The 21210-nt window shown below is 37.9% G+C and overlaps 1 long non-coding RNA gene across 1 annotated transcript; it reads left to right on the top strand.

Annotated features, from left to right (window-relative positions):
• Positions 1 to 17675: 17675 nt before the first annotated feature.
• LOC148653306 (uncharacterized) lies at positions 17676 to 19672 on the top strand. Its single transcript, XR_015941541.1, has 2 exons — positions 17676 to 17831; positions 19105 to 19672. It is a non-coding gene; the product is annotated as an uncharacterized LOC148653306 (long non-coding RNA).
• Positions 19673 to 21210: the final 1538 nt, after the last annotated feature.

Raw genomic sequence — 21210 nt, 5'->3', positions numbered from 1 at the left:
AGCAATTTGGAATGGAACTACCACAGAAACCAGGAGTGCTGAGGTACATTGTGAAGCTCTCTGCAGATGTCTACTTGGCTCATGGCTGTGAAGGCCAGGTTGGAGGTTGCAGAGGTGGAGGTGGTGGCTGTCCCAGCTTGCCTCTGAACAGGCAGGCCGTGCTGACCTTCAACATTGTCTTGATGTTGCAGTCGATATCAGGCCACTACACTAGTTCCCGGTAACGCTGTGTTTGACATGACTCATTCCAACAACAGCTCTTCCTTCACACCCTGGCAACTGGTTGCAAATTCGCCCAACATGCAGGGCTGGCCAGCCTTGGGTTATAGAAGAGGGGCTCCTCCATTCCGACACACCTGATTGGACGAGTTCAAGAAGCTTCTGGATGACATCAGGGTTTGCATCTTCCTGTGGTACTTGAGTTGTCTGTGGTGGCAGAGAGTGTGAGAGAATGGAATCATATTGTCATGAGCTGGTGTGAACTGGAGCCGGAAGTGGTGTTGCAGGTGTTGCTGGCGTTCTGCCCGGGGGTGTAGTCGAAGCAGTCTGTGCTCCATGCATGAAGTAGACATGAGTGCTGTGAGAGCTCAACGTTCTTTTCAGAGCCTGAATGGTCAGCTGTACAAGCACATATGCTAGAATTCACAAGCCAGGGCTTCCTGCTCTTCCACTGCATAGTTCTGCTCACCTGAACTCAACATGTGTATTGTGGAAGCCACTGGCCGTTCTGTACCTCTCTGCACCTGTGAGAGAAACGCCCCCACCGCTAGGGCTGAGATGTCAAAGGGTCAAAGTGAGCCAGCACTGGTGCGGAGGTGAGCTGTTGTATGGCCTCACTACAGGTCACCATCCAAATCCACAGTCCATCGGGCACAGAGGATTACAGTGTTGCACTGGCATCTGCACTGCTGCTCCTGTGAGCTGAGCCGCACACCGGGTGGCACTTTCGATAAGACAAGCCTTTACAATTGCTCTCGCTAGCCTGAAATCATCAGCTTCCATTAACTAGCGGTCACGTTCTTGACCATTGGTTGTTTTCTCCCTTATCATTTCAGCATCCCTAAGTTACAGTTTGCACATTGCAGACAACTGCTGTCAATAGATTCACCTGGGATTTAGCTTCTCTGCTGAAACGTAAAGCACCGCATCAGGATCTCTGAAACCGTGGTCTCGTGCTCCATCAGTGTATTAGTCAGCAGTCCTCAACGATCTGAATAAGCATTGTCCCCGAGTCCCAAGGCCATACAGGAGCTGTGCACGTTTACGGGCATCAGTCAGACGCTCCAGTTCCTTGGCTTACAGTATTAGATCCAGTATGTCTCCATACTCTCAAGCAGCATTTCCAAGGGACTGGGTGCTCTCCAGGCAGTGGTAGGAATGGAAGAGGAGGGGTCAAGGTAAATTCGGCCATCCTTGTTGCCAATTGTTATGTAGATAAAGGTAAGACACATAATAGTTGCTGTCACAAACTGAACCGATTTGTTTCTTCAGACACACACAGAAACTTTCACGGGCCAGCATGTAATATCCAGTCTCCTTATGTGTGCCCTGCTGGCACCTGAACACTGCACAGTAATTGCTCAGATACAAACTTTAACCATAACTGTCCTGTCCAGAATGTACCCACCCTGCACCTGCCTTTGTTTGCTGAAATGAGCTCCAGATCCCCTGTGACCTTGAGTTGGTAGGAAATAGCTGGATGGATTAATATCAATGTTGATATTAATAATAATTAATATTAATTAAAACATGATCACAAATACAAATCACTGGACTATAGAACAATAATGACAGTTTTAATTGTTGTTCCAATATGTCTGGTGGGCATTGTATAGAATACAGTATGTGGTATACACAAGGAATCTACAAATCTGCATTTGAAAGACTATAACCCTGAAGGTTTTTTCAATCTCCAGCAGCTGATTATTATGGGTAAGGTGTTGAAATAGATCCAATTAAGACAATCACTAAAAATAGTATGTTTCTTTGGAAGAATGAAAATCTGCAGATCTCAGGTACAGTACTGTATATGCAAATGAGTTATACACATACTTGATACTGGACCTTTTTATGCATTCTACTGTGAAAGCACAAAATACCAATTTCTGACTATGTCATCTATCATTTCACAGATTATAATCACACACTCCAAGTTCATTATTTAGTGGTTCATTCAGGTATTTGTGAATCAGGTTGTAAAAATGCCTATTAGAGGATATTTAAAAGCTGTGTAAGAAACGTGTCATTGGCTATCATATTTATTGATGGTTAGGAAATAAACACATGAGTAATGGAAGTAAACACAGGTACTGTAATTGTTATTGAGCAATATGTGTGCAGATCTCTGGTATATCAGGAAGATGTATATTGTGTCTGCCAGAAGCAGCCTTCACAAACAAACCAATATAATATTACACATCTGATATGAAATGCAGCATGGCAGCAATTAAGAATGAACTTGGCTCAGAGCTCCATTGCATAAATGAATTTGTTATGAGTAGAGAACAGCTCTAGATCAGTTTAAGTGAGGTGGCACTGAGCTGTATCATCTCATCAAGGACACACGGTAAGGTTAGATGTGCAACTGAAATACTGTACATGCAAACTAATACGGCAGAATCTGCATCCATTCATCATTCCAAGATCAGACAAATGTCCCCAGTGAGTACATATGCACATTTGTTTATAGCACATTTATTATAATTAAAACTAATAATAAGCCACAGAAACAAAATAATAAGGAACTTACATAATTAAAAGAGAGATGCAATATTTACTTTTAAATTTGTATCTACAATTAAGACATTGCACTTTCTGTGTACAATGAATATTGTTCACCAGACATCAGTGCACATGCTGTCAAATCTTTAGAGATATCTAAAACATATGTATTTCACAAGTTCTGCTCTTCGAATATCTTAGCCATGAAAAAAGTAGATCTCTGCCTACAAACATGCTAGATCACTGCCTCCCAAAAATGTCAGGAAAATGCCATTGCAGGAGTCTTATTCAGTGGTCTTTGCTTCCATCTCCTGGCTGGAATGTGTGAATTCCTCAGAAAGCAGGCATTCAGATGAACTCATTCTGTCAATTAGACATCCAATTATTTTTTACAAATGCGTTTTAACCAGCTGGCAAAATTGGCACATGTTCAAAGCTGTGTATGTTTTGTTGCTGTAGATCACATTAAAAAATGTGATAATCCAATAATGAGACAGCAGTGTAATGAAAGCAGAGCATCTTTCTCCTACAGAATGTACTGAAGGGCTAATTGAATGCTGATTGCCTTAAAAATACAAAACACTACAATTTCTTTTCCTACAATGGTCAACAAAAATTCTATCAATGTCTTTTGAGTGTGGAATTTAAATTAAATGCAATTGGTGATTTAATTGGTAGTCTAGATTTACAGTGGTTCGATTAATCACATTAATCACAGTGTTTTGGTATCAAACAGCTCACAGGGATATGGGGAAGAGAGCAGCAGTCCCAACTATTATGCTGCTTGAGTAAAATATTAGAAGCATTTCCAATGAGATTGCTTCATTCATATATTTTTAAATCATCAAAATTAGGAATGAACTGAAATCTTAGAATATATTTACATTTTATAGGCTGTCACTTATTTGATAGATGATTGTATTTATGCTTTTTAACCTAATATAGCAAATGCTTAGTCAATGTTGATTTTTCTAATTCTTTACTGTAGTGAACAAAAATATGCACTGTAGTGTAGTTTGAACATACTGTAAATTTACTGTGTTCTATAATTTAACAATTTTAAATACATTCATTTGCTTTTTTGGCCTTTTTGCTATAATTTTACAAGTTTAATTTGCAGATACAGTATGCCAATGTGCCATATTGAATTATTTTACCTTATAAGTGGAATGTCATGTCTTTTTATTCCAACAGATGTCAGCACTGGCCCGTCATTCTGACATTATAATCCAAACACATTACTGTAGGTCTCGTGCATTAATACGAAAAACAGTATACTCTATGTATGCCCCCCTTCTGTGTTTATTAGAGGAAATCTCATAAGAAATTAAGAAAGGTGTTTTCAAATAAGAGGAAGCCATTCGGACCCACTGGCCCATCTGCCAAAGTCAGTACATTATTGATCCCAGGGTGTCATCCAGCTGTGTCTTTGAAGGAAGCCAAGATATTGGTTCCAACTAACCTTCTTTAATTAATTAAATTAAAACCCAATATCACAAGCATTATTAAATTGCTGTTTAATCATATATCACTTTAGCTCACCACTCCATGATTTACTTCAGTCTCAGCAAGACTGGATCACAAACTTCGTGAAGAAGCAGTGACCTATGAATACGTAGAAAAAAGAGACCACACTACCACACTTTTCTGACATTTCCAACATTCATCCCCTTATTTTCTTTTGCTTCCACCAAGCTTCATAACTAGCAGTATTTCATCAGAGCAAATACTATTGGCTAGACAAAGATCTTTCACCATATACACAAGAGTTTGCTAACTACAGGCATTCCATATAATAGGAAGCCCCCTATTAAAAAAAAATATTGAGTTTTGTTTTGAATTTATTAAATGTACTATGCACTGTAAATCAACTTATATGTAATTTATATATTGTCCAGTAATGACGTTTTATACAGTATACTGTATGTGTTTTAATTGCAAAATACAGTATATGCCCAGATGGGTTTATTGAATTTTATTTAACTGTAATAAGAAAGAAGGGCTTCCTTTCACATGACCAGGGAGATCTTGTATATTTTATTTGTTTACCAATTGTGCCCTTGAGGATTGTTAAATAAAATCTGTTTTGGAGTACAGTGTGTGCATTCATCTGACTCTACTCTTTCCACTGCTTTTTGTGCTGGCCAGCATTCCCTGTGACTTCCGGGTGTGCATTCTGGTTTTTTCCTGTTTGTATGCTGACAGTATGTTCATAAAACACGATTGCATAAAGAACACTGTAAATCAAAGGATTATACTAGGGAGGACACAGACATGTGTTAGACACATTAGAGCATTGGCAGCGCATTTTGAAATGACTGACAATTTTGAAGTGACTTTGTCTTCCACTTCACAGGGAACGAAACTAATGTAGAGGTTTTCCATCCAGGTGTCTTGATCTTTTGGTTCCATGAACATGGAGGTATTCGTTTAAATTTTATGATAAATAGTCTCTTAATTTATGGAAATTATAGACATAGAGTAGAATTGATTTTTTTAATGTGGAGGTCCTTGTTAGGGTGTATGACATGAAAGTATTTCTTATATATTTATTTCCAGTGTATTTTGCAATCTATATAATGGCATTTGCCAAATATTGCACTTGGCTGAAATTAGTGTTTTCCAGTGTACTTTTGTTTAATAAGTGCACAATGTCTTCATCATCATGGGAAAAGAACATTCTGTTTGCTTTGCTGAAGTTGTCATAAACAGTTCTTTTGTTGCAATAGTCAGCTCTGGAACACTAATACAGAGATAACGTATATTTACTCAATTCAATTGGCAAGTATCAGTCCAAAAATGACAGCTTTTTGTGATTTCTTTTAACAATCATTGATTTATTTTTAGTGTTCTAAATACTCATGAATGCAAATGAACAAAAATTTAAAGAAATGAAACTTTGTATTATTATAAAAAGCTTATAATTGTGTATTCTTAAAATGTGTTCTTAAAAGATTTTTAGAAAACATTGGTCTTTAAGCGAGTTTTTAAAATATTGACTGCCAGATCTTTTAATTGGACAACGTGTTTCCCATAATCACCAATATGTGGATCCTGGTATGAATCAACTGCCAGATTAATACCTAGACTGTGTAATACAGTACTCTCTAAACGCAGGAGCTAGACCATTCAGTGCTTTATACAGTAATTTGAGCAGAAGAACCTGAAATCCAATCTGAATTTCAGTGGGAGCCATTGCACTATACAGAACAGTTGTATTCTTATTTAGTTTAAGTAACACACACCCAGGATTCTGAACATACTGAAGACTATTAAGTACTTTAAAACAATACCCAGTATGTAAATGGTGTTGTAAGAGTCTTTATGAACATTGATTAAATAAAAGTATACATTAGTATTTCAGCATCAGGGTAAGAGTCTTAACTGAACAATGTTACATAGGTGAAATCTTGTTCCTAAAATGCTACAAAATGACAACGTGGTCAAAATTAAAAGTTAGAGTTCTAATTTCCAAAATGTGTTTGCTTTCAGCAAGTGTTATCAAGAGTACAAACTGATGTCACAGTTTAGTTTAAGAAAGTTCAGTTGCAGTCATGTGTTAATATTGGACAGACATCAACAAGTGCACATACCACAGTAGCAGTAATTGATTTTGTGTACATGTAAAGTTGAGTGTCATCAGAATAACATAGAAACTTAATCTGAGCAAGAGACAACAAGTTGATATTAAATAGTAAAAGCTCCTGCATATACCGTGTGGAATGCCCTGGAGAACAATGATGCAGTTTTTATCGTAGTGTGAGAGCTTTATGCAGCAATACATTAAGCAGTGTAGTTAGAGCCACAAGCCATGTCACCCTGCAACTCACAACTGGCAACCCACTGAAGCTAAGCAGGTGTGAGCATGGTCAGTACCTGGATGGGAGACCTCCTGGGAAAAACTAAGGTTGCTGCTGGAAGAGGTGTTAGTGAGGCCAGCAGGGGGCCACCTGTGGTCCAGGTGGGTCCTAATGCCCCAGTATAGTGACAGGGACACTATACTGTGAATAAGCGCCGTCCTTCGGATGAGACGTAAAACCGAGGTCCTGACTCTCTGTGGTCATTAAAAATCCCAGGGTGCTTCTCGAAAAATCTCGGCCAAATCTCAAAAAGAGTAGGGGTGTAACATTACTTTGTTCTCTTCCCCCGGCAGGCAGAGTGACGCGCTGGTTGGAGTAATTATCGGTTGCAGTTAATGGCAACGTCAGCTCAAAGATTTGGTTCAAACCGCCAAATGGAGACTGGTGTGCCAACAAGCAGACCCTGCTGATGCGAGATTAACACTAGGAAAGAGACATTAAGCAGTGTAGTTAATCTTGGTTCAGCTTCAATAATTTGTGTTGTTGTTGGAATATGACATATACGACAGGTAGAATGAAAACAGTATTTATAATCCTTGCAGAGCAAGAAACAGAAACTGTGATGAGTCACAGCGGCAAAAACAAAAGGCAATGAGTACTAAATAGTGAGCATTGAATCCTTGCTTAAGAGCAATAGTAAATTGAGAGATGATTTGTGAAGTAAAGAAACTTGGGCCCTTTGCAAATTAAAGAAACAAAGAAATGAGATTACCAATTATTACCAAGTTCTTCTCCTATCATTCAACACAACCCTACCTTTTAAACCAGCTCTAGCAGACGGACAAAGCTTTGCAATGGATGCAGAAAAGTACTTCAAAAGTCTTTAACATTTTTGATGCACAGCTTTGGAAACATGTATAGCATGTAACACCTTTCCTTATCAGATTGGAGAAGTCATCTTCCAGGCGATATCTGATAATTGAGAAACCCCTGAGCCTCAAAGTTATTATTGTTTACTAATCTGAGTTATACAAAAATCAATAAAGATACCTTAAATACTAAGTCTGGGGATTTACAAGGCTTGGGTAGTATATTTATGGCATAGGACCTTGTCATGATAACCAACAACAAGCCCCAGGCCTTAAAGTTCAGTAAAAGAAGGGAGTTCCCAAAGTGACAGCAGTGCACAGAGATGGCCTTTATTTCTGGGTGTCCACAACTATAATGCACAGAGAATGAACACAAATTAAGAAGCCAATGGGGATAATTAATAATAATAATTGCTTACACTTATATAGCGCTTTTCTGAACACTCCACTCAAAGCGCTTTACAGGTAATGGGTACTCCCCTCCAGCACCACCAATGTGCAGCTCCACCTGGATGATGCGACGGCAGCCATAGTGCGCCAGAACGCTCACCACACATCAGCTATCAGTGGGGAGGAGAGCAGAGTAATGTAGCCAATTCATAGAGGGGGATTATTAGGAGGCCATGATTGGTAAGGGCCAATTGGAAATTTGGCCAGGACACTTGTGTTACAACCCTACTCTTTTCGAGAAGCGCCCTGGGATTTTTAATGACCACAGAGAGTCAGGACCTCGGTTTTACGTCTCATCCGGAGGACGGCGCCTGTTTACAGTATAGTGTCCCCGTCACTATACTGGGGCATAAGGACCCACATGGACCGCAGGGTGAGCTCCCCCTGCTGGCCCCACTAACACCTCTTCCAGCAGCAACCTTAGTTTTTCCCAGGAGGTCTCCCATCCAGGTACTGACCAGGCTCACACCTGCTTGAGCTTCAGTGGGTTGCCAGTTGTGAGTTGCAGGGTGATATGGCTGCTGGCTGCTAGGATGGGCTGTTGACTTCTAGTACACCTTGAAGAGCAAGAACAACAAGAAGAGCCCAAAGGAGTGGAAGTGTTTGGCATTTCATTAGGAAAAGCTTACAATGACAACTGGAGTTATTAAAAGGGTTGCTGTGTTTGAGTCTATAATGAAGTGATGGAAGTAGTTGCACTGTCTTTCTGCTATTGGAAGTAGCAAATTACTGTATGCCAAGTTTGTTTCATATGGAGAACCATGGTGATCCTCCCTTCCAAACAGGCAGTTTGCAGTTTAAGTTTTTAGCTTTAGCTTTAAGTTTTTAGTTCATGGGAAATTACTGAATACCTTGAGAAACCAAACATCTTCGTTTATAGGCATGGGAGGACAACTAAGAGGAGATAAATCATTGAGAACTAGACCTGTCAAGAAAATTGCACATTATAGCTTCATTAAGAATGTTCATGGAAGGACAAATGGTGTTGGAACCATCCAATCTCAGCATATGGGTGTCATATGGTACTGAACATTGAGTGTCATAGACATGTTTGCATGTCTGACAACACAGAGCGTAACACCCAACTCAATGATACCTGTAACGAACAGTTCTTTCCAGACCCTATGCAGACGACACAATCCGGGATGGAGTGAGGAAACACTAGGAAAAAGTCATGCAGGAATACGGGGATCAAAACAGGGGGGCGTGTCCAAAGTGCACAGGTGTCCAGGGGGGTGAGTCCGGGGCAAACAATCCAGTGGTAATCCAACGGGGGAAGAAAACATGAGCAAAGTCCAAAGCCGGGGGGTCCATCCAAGAACAGACAAGATAAAAACTGGAACCGGGTTGGAATCGGCAGGAGGGGAACGGGAACAGAGAATAAAACCTTAACGGGACCAGGAGCCTCCGGGTCCCGGACTCGCACGATACGGAAATCAGATGCAAAACCCGGATTGATGTCAGCGCCTGGGTTTTAAGGTGGACTAGGAACGGGCTGAAACAGGGGACAGGTACAGAAATTCAAGTCCGAAGTGAAAGGGCCAGAGCGCCCTTAAGGAGGAGGGACTATAATCGTGACAGATACCTATGTAACCAAAGCTCTTTCTACCTGTGTTCTGAGCAAATAGATGCCTCCACACCTAGTAGCCCAGCAGAGAAAGATCTGGCTAATAACAACGATAGAGGCATTTGAGCTACAGTAGTTCCAACATCAGTTACAGTATAGTTGCTGCAAAAGAGTCTTCTGAGACCACTGATCAGCAGAGATACCCAATAGGGAAGGTAACAGTATGCAGTACTGGTTAGGACTCTGGTCCAGCAGAAAAATTCAGGGCTCAAATTCCAAGTGGACCATTGCTGTTATACTCCTAAAAAAGGTTCTTAATTTGGTTCAGTAAAATACCCAGCTGTATAAATGTATGTCTCTAAGCATCTGCCAAATTAATAAAGTACATTCCATAATTCCATAAATGAATACATTCCCCCCACAAAAATGACAGTTACTGTATTTCATGGAGTAATAAGTTCCTTCATGGAGTAATAAACCCTCAGTAGCTCTGGTGCAGAACAGTAGTGAGTTTACTCCCAGAACTCTGACATAATTTTCATTATATTTAGAGGAAGGAAGCTGAATGAGGTTTCTAAAATCCATGTCCTTTTATCCTTAACACCTACATCCGACTACCTTGCAACAACTGTGTTAACAGTAACAATATCAACAATAAGAAGGATTAAAAGGAGGTTTTAAAGAAACTGAAAAGCTAAGGGATACCCTGAGTTTAGAATAGCAAAATTAAGGACACAGGACCGTATTACCACGACACATGCATGAAATCCCACTCACTGGAAATGTTCATCTGCAATCACATTTTAAAGATCCCAATCGAAGCATCTATGATGACAAAGTGACCTACCAACCCTTTCCATAAACCCAAATGCCAGGGCCAAGACACTAGAACAGAAACTAAGTGGAAATAGTCACTTCATTAGACCGTATGTTTCTGGTTTGCAGAACACATTAGAAATCTCTTTGTCAATTCTGATGCACAAGGATTGAGAAACAATAAATTAGCATGACTATGAGCAGGCAGAACAAATGGCATAAATATCTCTTACATGCCTGTGTAATCGTATACGCCTGTGGTCTATAGCATAATGTCTCATGGAATTGAAATGTCTTTGTTGCTGTCACTTGAGGTTATTCCAATTTCAACTGAAGCTTCTCAGAAAACCTACAGAAAAGCACTACCTTGATATTTTTCCCCTGAAATGCAAGAACTGAACCTTTGATATAATGGCTAGACAGCTAGAAATCATTAAACTCCATACGGTGCCCATTTTGAAACACCATTGACGTTTTTTTATTACTCTCAGCTTGTCTTGAATTTTCTAGCAGTCATAAAAAAAGCACTGAAACAAAACCAGATTTTTTCTTCCATGACTTCTGACCTTACACCTCCATTCCTCTAACTTTGAAGCACTGCCCATGCCAATACTATGCAAGAATTTCAGATATTTTCATATTTTTTGTTCAATGTACAGCTATACATGCGTAGGCCCATACATCACTAATGCTGATCTTTATCTCTTCTGTGTACTGTAGTTACTAGCATGCAGATGACTTCCAGATGAAAGGCATGGGTGTATAATAAAAAAATCAGCATAGCTCCCACAGTTCAGCCACTTTATCATAAAAACTTAGAGTACGTTTATCATAAAACATAATGAAATTGTCTTCTGTTTGCAAAACAGTAAATGATATTAATTTTCCTGCTGACTGATGGTAAACAATCACAAAAAATAATCACAAATGATCAACCATGTAAAACTCTTTAATTATGTAGTATGACTAAACTCCTCTAGATTAAATTAAGGACCACTTTTAACCTAGCAATACTCTTTTTTATTATTTACCTACTGGCATTAGATTTTTTACATATTTGTGCTTTATGGCAGTAAGAATGTAGGTTTTAGATAATAATAAAAATTGCTTACACTTATATAGTGCTTTTCTGGACACTCCACTCAAAGCGCTATACAGGTAATGGGGACTCCCCTCCACCACCACCAATGTGCAGCATCCACCTGGATGATGCGACAGCAGCCATAGTGTGCCAGAACGCTCACCATACATCAGCTATCAGTGGGGAGGAGAGCAGAGTAGTGAAGCCAATTCATAGAGGTGGATTATTAGGAGGCCATGATTGGTAAGGGCCAATGGGAAATTTGGCCAGGACACAAGGGTTACACCCCTACTCTTTTCGAGAAACAACCTGGGATTTTAATGACCACAGAGAATCAGGACCTTGGTTTTACGTCTCATCTGAAGGACGGCACCTGTTTACAGTAGTCCCCATCACTATACTGGGGCATTAGGACCCATATGGACTGCAGGGCAAGTGCCCCCTGCTGGCCCCACTAACACCTCTTCCAGCAACAACCTTGGTTTTTCCCAGGTCTCCCATTTAGGTACTGACCAGGCTCACACCTGCTTAGCTTCATTGGCAGCCAGTTGTGAGTTGCACGGTGATATGGCTGCTGGCCATATTTTTAGTTTGAACAATTTCTATCCAACTGGTGCTCATATTGAATTTTGAGTTCTCAGGCTTAAAACACATCCGAATAATTATTAGTGTTGCATTACATATATATATATAAATTTTATCTATATATATTTTAGCTTTGCCAGTTGCCCAGTAATGTGTTGTGTTTTTTCATATTACAATACTCCTTCTATGTTGGCGGGGCAACACGGGCATTAAGACCATGAAAAATCCAGCTTTCCTCTCCTGGTCTCCTGGTCTCCTGGTCACACAAGAGATTTAAAGACTCTTCAAGTATTTTTATTATCTGGACACAGACTCAGTTAGAATGCCAACAGCACATAATGTCAGACAGTACTGCTCAAAGAAAAGAAAGAAAAATACATTTTCCCTATCTTTCTCTGATGATTTAATCAACTAACAAAAAACAGGTTAATGAAGAATAATCTAAATATATATATAATTACTAACTGAAATGTCAGCATACTGAAACAGTGTAGCTCTGTGGGTTGTAGAATTTCCTATTCAAAAGCTGTCTGAAGTACAGCACAAGGTCACTTCCTAATTGTTCGGTTAACTTGCTTGTCAAGGGAACGCTTAGCAATTCCAAAATGCTGAGCTGGACTTTGGCACGAAATACATAGCAATACAGACTGCATTCTTTTTAACCAGCTGAGCAGACATATGAGAAACTATAAAGCTTTATGTTAATAGATTTTAACGTGTGAACATGCAGAGATTGATTTCCTAACTATAAATTTTAAAAATACTGTACCTATATTTTAAAATGTTTTTAGACAAGAACTGATTTTAACAAATGTGTTGCTCAAAGCAATTAAATCAAATATTAAGTAAACAATTCAAACCCATCAGTGTTGAAGTCTTCACTGTCGGCAGCTTGTATTTACAGTATGTTGCACAAAAAGTATATCCTGTATCACCATTCTATATATACAGTACTGTATACAACTTTTATAAAGTATGGAGATTTCCTTGCTTTTCATGCAGTCTCCTTAAATGACCCTAGTTCCATACTTTCGTTAGATAAGACTTCAGGTACTTGCCAGCATTAATTAGTCTACCACACAGCTCCTTTCCCAAGACTGATCAGCTCCTTTAGCTGCATTAAAATTGTGGGGACAAGTAAATCTTTTTAATCCACTAATTATCCACTTAAGCACCAAAAAAGAACACTTTTTGCTCATTATTTAAAAACAATGTTCTTTAAGGAAACTAAAAATAGATCCTGTTCATTAAAGATGTATGCTTATTTAGCCATTGCTAAAAATGAAGCACTTATCTGAAGCCCCACTAAAATTCAAGGAATTGGGGACTTGGAGTTATTAACAACAAAAACCTGAATGGGTTCTTTGTTCCCTTTAGTAATAAAACCCAGCATGTCTTTCCTTATTTAACAACAGCATGCGATCATGCAAGAGTTTAGGAGCTATATAATCTGAGTTGGTTAACTAGGCACCCTACTTCTCAACAGGTATAAAAAGAAGGTTTTATTAATTCTGAATCCTCAAAAAAATGTCACAGTACTCAAATTTTATTTATAGTTCAAATCTGATTATCATTTACAGGATACAGTCAACAATAACATTTCATTCCTGCAGAAACAATACATAACAACAGAGTGCAATAAATTCATACTTTTGTCTTTAAGTTAAACCAAATAAATCAATAAGACAATAAACTAACTCAAATAGTTTATAACACACATTAAAAACACACTACACAAAATTATTTCAGGCATGGACAAAGGTATTCATGCATTTGCACAATTGGATGCAATTGGGTGCTAATCTTTGACACAACCCAGTATGCATTTAATTTTTACCAGTTTCATTTATATTCTGATTATCCTGATCCCTAATGTTTTGTAGAACCACTACTGAGAAGTACAGGAAAAAAGGTTCAATGTGGGCCCTACTGGGATCTTTGGGACCAATATTTATTTGTAACAATGGTTTCTAAAACCTTTAGACGACACCTGTCACGAACACGGACTGAAATCCGTGTCAGATCTTGTAGAAGACCCTATGCGATGCGGTAAGAGCTGGAGAAAACAGGAAGCGTGGTAAAAGGGAACACACAAGCGTTTAATAGTGCACAAAATAATAGTGACAATCCGTGACACAGTGTACGGGGAAGACAAAATGGCATCCAAATCCAAACGGGTCCAAGGGGAGGTCAAAGCACAGTCCGAGAGTCCATCAACTAGAAATCCATCCTGGGACGCGACAAAGTTAAAATCCCCGGGAGGGGGGAACACACGGACAGACAAAACATGGAGGTCCAAGGGTGATGGGGCGAGATCCTCCAGACCCCGGGCTCAGGAAGCGGGAGGTGTCGGGGATGAGACCTATGCCCTCAGGAGACGGACGTAGGGTTTCCTGGTGCTAGGCGGGCCTCATGACATCTTACCCTAATGATGAGCCCCGAGGACTGGAGGAGCTGATCTTTAAATAATAACGCTAACAGGGTACACCTGGAGAGCTTAATCACACAAACAATAATGGGAGCAGTGGAGCGCCCTCTAGGGAGGGATGTCGGGGGTGACAACACCGTTCCTACTGTGATTACCTTTTAACACTTAATAAACAAAATTGTTAAAAGAAAAATGTCTAAATTCTTTTGGAATCTAGAATCCTGAACATGTGTGCATAAAAGTAGTGCAAAACCACCAAATTAAGTAGGGTGTCAAAATATGATGATAAAGCTGTTCACTTTAATTAAATGTTTTTATTTAATTTTATAGATTAAAATAGGTTTTCAGAAAAACACATAAAACAATGCACAAACAGTATGCAAAAATGACCAGAGTAGCCTCCTAGGACTTTGATATTATTCAGTGGTTCAATGCTGCATGACATGAATCAAAGTCACTACAGTATATCATGTAGGTGGTGAGAAGGGACAGTGCTGGATAGACAAATAGCACCTGACATGGTCTTGAGATTTTCAGTAGGTCTTTGATAAAGTTCCTCATTAAACATGAATTCTCAAATTGCAAGCAGCTTTAATGGAGATATAAGTGTCAGGATTGAGAATTGATCAATAAAAAGAAAAAAGAGAAGAAAGGGTAAGTACTCAAACTTGTGGAAATTTAGGAGTACTTCAGTGATCTGAACTAGGACCTCTGCTCAAATCTGTACAAACATCTGGCAGTTTAATGAAGATGTGCAAGGGTTTGCAAGCAAGTATCAAAAATATATTGATTATATATTAAAAATGGGAAACAGAGATAAAAGAGACTACTCATGAAAACAACTTAGGTATTTATCGTGACACATTATTTACATCTTCTAAACAAAGTGGCGAAGCATCTAATAAGGCAAACAAAATGTTAGGATGTATAGTATATTTAAAAGAATAACATTTATATATAGGATTGATGTGTTCAAATTTTATGTGTATTTAATTCGTAAACATATACAGTATATTTACTATTACTATTTAATATATATATACAGTACAATATTTATTAGTGCAATACACATAAAACATTACAGAATATTTATTGTTCCTCTGGAATCAGAACAAAAAAAAGCAACTGACAGGTTTAAAGAAATGAACATTTTTAGCCTTGAACAGGACCTAATTTTGAAGTATTCAATATGCTCAAAAGCACTGCCAAAGCCAATTCAGAGGGTTTATTTTTACAAACTGTGAAACCTGAACAAGAGATACAAGTGGAAATTATAGTACACAGAGTGCATTTAAAACTAAGAACAGGAGGCACTTCTCTGATTAAAATGTTGTGAGATTGTGGAACAAGCTGCAAGTTGCCCAGCTACAGTATGTGGTTGAAGCCAATGCTCTAGATTCTTTTAAGAGACAGCTGGATGAGATCCTTGGATCAGTTAACTCCATGCTTATTAACTTTTTTTATGCTCTTGTGAGAGAAGGACGAATCCTGCCACCACAGTTCGGATTTGGTTTCCCTTTCCGAAGACTCAAAGCCTTTGCATGACTGAAGTAAAATGGGATTGATATTTGCCAACATAACCAGTAAGTGATAGAAACAGAGGGCTGGAATGGTTATTGGAAATCACACTGACTGAAAAAGACCTTATCCCTGCTATGGAAGTGTCTACTATGATGAGAGTGGGTGGAAAAAAGCCCCACCCCCCAAAACAAACAAACAAACAAACAAACAAACAAACAAACAAACAAACAAACAAACAAACAAACAAACAAACAACTACAAGAAACTAACTGAATTACTTGATGTACTTCTACCTGAAACAAAAGCACTTACTGTATAGCATATTTAGCTGGAGTCTGGTACAAATAGTTATTCCCTGTTGCCGGCCACACAATTTATTCAAAGTGAATACAATTGTTTCTAGTTATTTTTGTCATTTAAAAGAAAATAACGTCACACCAGGCTACACTTCAGAATTATAGTATCAGTAGAATAGGAATGACCGATCTTAACGGGGTTAGCAAAATAATCTAGACAGACATGCATAAATATGAGCTAATATACTTGAGGAAACATATTAAGAGTATAAGTGGTTTATCGATTTTCATGCATAATTCTTCACTTAATGAGGAACATTCCACCTCATGGTGCTCAGTAAACATCCTGCCACGTGAAACAACACTTCACACATCTAAATGCGTTATATTAAGCAGCTACCACTGTCCCGTGACTTTTCATCCTAATCATTAGTAAATTGCTTAAATGTCTGGCAGAAAGTGATAAAGAGCTTGCAATAAGAGTTTACAAAACAAACCTCCCAGCATTGGGTTTAGCTTTAATGCTTATGTACAGTATTAGTACATACTGTACAGTAAATACTGTTATAATGAGCTTTACCTTTATTTTTTTTTTATGTGCATTATTACATAAAATATTAGGATATAGTATAAAAAAGAAATGACATACTGTACATATTGTTGCTTTTTTTTACAAAGGACCAGACTGAGCACTGGTAAAAATCTGATTGCATGATCATGTGAAAGCCCGTTGAAATGACTTGAACAAATGTTTCCATAACAACCGCGTGAATGCCTCATATTTATTGAAACCTCTTCCATTTAAAAAAAAAATTAGCATACAAACTCTGAAAAGGAGTGCAAAGTTTAGAAACCTTGGCATGACCATTAAATTGTTTACCAGATTAAGCTTTTTTTAGAGTTATTATGCAATTCATGGGATCATATGATCACACTGTTCCCAAGTACAAGATTTTATTAACTAAAACGTCTGATGGGGATCTCTGTAAATAGAACAAAATACAAAATTAATATGCATTTCACCTCCATATCCTCCATGCACAACCATTTTGACCAAACTAAGCATCTGTTTTGCTCAAAGTATGTACCCTAAATATGAGTCACAAAATTATTACAAAGCTTGACAAAGAGAGCAAGATGAAAACAAAACATAAATGGAGGATCTATCCTAGAATCTAAGAGTGCAGTTTTAACTTCTTTTGGCAAGCAAATGAACAAGATTAGATGAATAGCCAGTTACCATTTGTTACCTTACTGTACTTATGCTGTTAAAGTATAATTCATGCAAACGTTTAATAACACACCCAAAGGTGTTTTAGTGCAAAACCTTCAGCTGCTGTCACATATAAAATCAGTACTTGCTTATGTGCTAAACCACTGTGTCCCATTTTTGACAATTTAAAACCAAGAAAAACTGGTTCACAAAACAAAATCAGTAGAAAAAGGTTCTCAGAGTATTCAGCTTGTTATTCTGACTGGGAATGTTTTTGCAATGCCCCTTCCTAAATGTCCTTCCCCTAAATTGAAATGTACTGAATGGATTGGCCCATCAGAGGGCAGACTCTCACAGAACCTGCCAACAGATGTTCACCATCAACATTGTCAACATTTCTAACTCACATTTCTCTAATCATGTTTCATTAAGTACTTTACTCTTGGCTTTTAGCACCAGTTCCAGTTTTAGGGGATGCATTCAAGTAAGTGTAAATATAAACTTTTTTTTGTATCTACTTGCAATTTTAATTCAACCCCCATAGGTTAGATGACAGGTGTTTTTAAGGATAAAGAAACTGTAGGAGACTTCAGGACTGAAGAGGAGTGTTAAAGGTATAATACTGTTCTGTTTATATCCTCATAGAAAATGTCAGTTACCAAAGACTCACATTATCATGCTTTATACTTTTTTGTATTTGGGGGTGTGAGTATTAGACATGAATATTATACACATTAATTATAATAGCTTTATAAAACTTAAACTGTGTAAAATGTTGTTAAACTATTAATTGTAGTTAATGAAACTATAAATTGTAGTATCACTGTATTTACATAAGCTAAGGTTACATAAATACGTTTTTTTTTATGTTTTTGACCTCTATTACATTGCGCAGTCCTTATTTGGACAATTTATGCAAGAGTCATCACACATATTTAGACTAACGCTTCCAAAGTGGAGCACTTCAGCAAAAATCACTGATTCATTATACCCCTTTGTATTAACAAACTTAAGGAACGGTTATAAATCATTTGTATTCCCTTGTATTTTCACAGTAATAACAATGAATACTCAAAGATTAGTGGAAAGCAAAGTGGCAACAGGTTTCTCTTCAGCTTTCTGGCCCATTGCTTATTGGGAAATTAATTTTTAATATCATCTCCTTGCATTTAATAGTGGTTTTCATTCCAAAGGATCCTAAAGCATTCTGACTATGTGACCCACTTCATTCACCACTGTGGTGCAGCAACCATCTGGGTGATGCTTGGCAGTCATTTATTTGTCCTCTAATATCATTACCTTATGTACTTTTTTCTCTACACTCCCTCTTTCAGGTTTTGGTGCCATTTTGCTTTGTATGGGTATTAACCAAAACAAAAGTCCAAAAATGGTCAAAATAGGTCATCAAAACCTCAGAAAAGTTCAATAACCTTGTGCACGGGACAGGCAGAGAGGATGGTGTATGGTGGTGCACTTGTTTTGGACTGCATATGACCGTGCATAAACAAGTGTTACTGTATATATTTGACAGATATTTGTTTGCATTGATTTTCATGGGTCTAATCCAATCCATGTTGGATGAAATCATTTAAGAGGAGGGTTAACTGTTACACCATATTGGTTAATAGATGCAGTCTACTGTTTACCACAAGTCAAAGATGCTAATTTTCCACATGTCCTTAGCATGAAACGTACTGTAGATGACAAACAGCAACCAGAAAAGAATCTGAACAGCTTCCACCTCTTTTTCTTTTCAGTCATCCGAGGAATCGCCTGACAGGAGAAGGTCACCCTATCCAATGTCCTTGACCATGTCAAAATGCCAATCATCCTCATCCAGCTGAAGCAAAGGTGCCTGTGCTAACTTGGCCACTTACCCTGAAGATATCCCCCCACAGTAATCCTGCGGTAATCCTGAACAGAAAACTTGAAAGAAAAATAATTCATGGGAAGTGGCTTTTTCAACTCAACCAGATACATCTATGAGAGAAGACAGACTTTCCAGGTTCCAACTGCACATTCACAGATGGGAATCATTGTAATAGTCCAAGACTGACCTCTTCCTCAGCTCCAGGAAACATCCAAACCATGCCTTCCCATTGGTCCCTGCAATTTTCCAATTTTCCTGCAACAGCCCAATTTCCTGTACACAGACAGATATCAGATACATTCTATATATGTATATGTACAGTATAAAGCGATTTTGTTTTCTATAAAGGCTCCCATAAATATGCTCAGCTGATCAAATACATAAATGTTTATCAATGGAAGTAATGTGCTTTACTTGCCAAAATGAAACATAAATACAGTAACAGCAGAAAAGGGTTTGGTAAAAGTGTGCCTCTGTTACAGAACATATTTGTATTATTTTGAGTAGTACGAAGGAACAAAATTCAACTAAACATTGATTCCCTGAATACAAACATTAAATAGGTGCAACAAAAGCATTACACAGTAGTATCACAGTCTATCAACTGGCAACAGCAACAATAAAAGATGTATAATAACATGCAGCTGTTCCAGCATATGTGATCCAAGGAACTAGAAGCCAAACCAATTTGTCAGCTTCACAACTTGTATTTTAGTGGTTTTTGGGCTCTCCATACAATGATGAAAACATAAGGCCTACATTGACAGAAACAATAACAATGACATATGAAATTTATGTTGCACCAACAAACTCACTTGGTCCCAAAGTATAAATGTAACACCTCAAAAAATCACAAACCAAGTCAAACCATTCAACGTCAAACTAATTTTCGTATGGAAAAATATTTTTTGCAGGGTATGGAAGGTTTTTTAAAAACACAACAAAGAGCCTAAGAAAAAAGAACAATCAATCTTCAATAAAATCTCTCTAATTTCTCTCCAACAACCTTCTTCTTCTAATGACAAGCTCTGTTTATAACTCTTAGCTAAGGTCAAAAGCTTTGCAATTTATCAACTATGAAGCGGAACAAAAACAGTGGAGTTCATGCCATGAACTCTATATGTGTGGTAAACACAGCACTTATGACAGAATCAAAAGGAGATTCGTTTTTTCCCTTTTTGTACTTTTGTAAATGCAATGAGGCAAACCAACAATGTTTCCATCCACTACGTAAATGGAAAAATAAATATTATGCAATGTTACAGTTCTGGTATTAAAAAAATATTTATTTATTTTATGTAGAATGTCCAGTGTAGCACTGTTGTTGTTTGTTCCTCTTGGTTTTGAGACGTAATGTCAAGACTGACTGTTAGTGACCTACAACATTCAAAGTCCCCTTACTACAGTAAATAATCAGAGTTAAAATAAGCGAGAACAACTGTTCAGACTGCTGCAATCCTGGCAAAACAATAAGATATTTATTCTGTTTTCTACATTTCTCTATACAAAGGGAGACTGTGAAGAAAACAGAAAATAATCAGAAACAGATGTTACCCAAGAAGAAAGTTTGCAAGGCCAATGAAAAGAACAAGAAGACACATTAAACAATTGGGGAGAAATGAATTGGACAAATTTGAGGAGAACATATTCCAAGAAATAACATGACAAGTTGTGACATAAAGTAGCTCAGAGCAATAAAGAGCAGGCGAAATCAGATCCACAACACTTGGCTTCCTGTTTTAAAACATTTATGAAAAGATTAAGAGCTCAAAGCCAGAAATAGCAAAACCATGACTCATTTAAAATCTACATGAAGAAAGTTCTCAAATGGGCAGCAGTCCTTCCCCCACTTCTTTAAATTCAAAAGTGATTATGTGGGAATGGGATCGCAGGCTTTTTTCTGTTTTACCACATGGCCACTTAAAGAAATATTGTAATGATGTTCAGATTTTTCCTTTCTGTCTGTAGCTCAAACATTTCTTTGTGGATATCT

Source organism: Lepisosteus platostomus, chromosome 10, assembly GCF_059453375.1.
Source record: "Lepisosteus platostomus isolate fLepPlt1 chromosome 10, fLepPlt1.hap1, whole genome shotgun sequence".
Lineage (NCBI taxonomy): Eukaryota > Metazoa > Chordata > Actinopteri > Semionotiformes > Lepisosteidae > Lepisosteus > Lepisosteus platostomus.
This window is presented reverse-complemented; position numbering and strand designations above follow the sequence as displayed.